This window comes from Callorhinchus milii, unplaced genomic scaffold, assembly GCF_018977255.1.
Source record: "Callorhinchus milii isolate IMCB2004 unplaced genomic scaffold, IMCB_Cmil_1.0 Scaffold7, whole genome shotgun sequence".
NCBI lineage: Eukaryota > Metazoa > Chordata > Chondrichthyes > Chimaeriformes > Callorhinchidae > Callorhinchus > Callorhinchus milii.
In genome coordinates, this window is record NW_024704748.1 from 11,447,701 (window position 1) to 11,449,128 (window position 1,428).

Sequence of the window (1,428 nt, forward strand, 5' to 3'; positions counted from 1 at the left end):
ACTCCTACCTGTCCTAACATCTTCACTTGGTCTCATCTAAGGGCTTCTTCTCTGTTCCCGCACAGTCACATCGAATGTTCCCCACCGTTCTCTCCTAGGGTCTTCCCTTTGCAATATCTACACACTCCCAATTTGTCACATTGTCTGCAGGCATTGGGTTCACCTTGACAGCCTTTTCAATCACCTCCCTTTCCCCCATAACCTCCGATTGCGCTGATGCTCCACTGCTAATGCCATCTACTACAACAACAACAACAACAAGATTCCATTTATAAAGCACCTTTCACGTCAGGAGGACGTCCCAAGGCGCTGCACAGTTGGGTCATGACCCGAGCAGGGGGGAAATGGTCAGGGTGAGGGGAGGGGAGGGAGTGAGGAGGGGGGAAATGGTCAGGGTGAGGGGAGAGATGGGAGGGAGCGAGAAGGGGGAAGAGAGTCGAGAGGGGAGCTGAAGGCTCGGTCCAAGAGAAAGGTTTTGAGACCGGCCTTGAAGGAGGAGAGGGAGGAAGCAAGGCGAAGGCACTGGGGGATAGAGTTCCAGAGCCTCGGGGCTGAGAGGCTGAAGGCCCGACCACCAATGGTAGGGCGATTGGGGCGGGGGACATGGAGCAGACCGGAGCCGGAGGAACGGAGGGTACGGGCAGGTAGGTAGGGGGATAGTAGGTTGGAGAGGTAGGAGGGAGCGAGGCCGTGAATGGCCTTGTAGGTGAGGATGAGGATCTTGAAATCAATCCTCTGGGGGATGGGGAGCCAGTGGAGGCGAGCGAGGGTGGGAGTGATGTGGTCCCGAAGCCTGGTGCGGGACAGTACACGAGCTGCAGAGTTCTGAATGACCTGCACTACAGTGTAAAGCCATTTTTCTGTTTTCTCCCATGCCCAAAAACAATTATTTAACCTCTTATTTGGAACAGGAAGTAAGCACTGAGAAGTAGAGATCCAAATTTCCTAATAATCTTAAGTCTATTGTTTTACATTTTACGATTTCCTATATCTAACCTTAATTTGAAAGTTGGCCTTCTGCAGTTCTCTTGGAAACTACAGGAAACCATCTTCCAAATTAAGGTGGAATTCAAAGATTTCTGGGAAATCCTTATTTGCGGGTCATGCAATTTATTCCATCCACACAAGATGACTGTCAACTGGAACTATTTCCTCGTGATGCAAGTAATGTTGAAAAGGAATAGAAACAGACCAATGACCAAAGTATTATTGTGATATCATGGACAAACATTCTCAATTCTAACAGATAGCTCTAGAACTTGCAATTCACCATGTTTACCAGAAAGGCAAATGCTGACTTTCTTTCAGTGGGTGTGGGTAAGCACCCACACTGAAACATCAAAGAAAAATCCACGACACGTGCTTCAGTTTGGGAATGGAGAGTCAAAGGTGTAACTTTGTTCTATAATAATAATCATTGTATTTGAT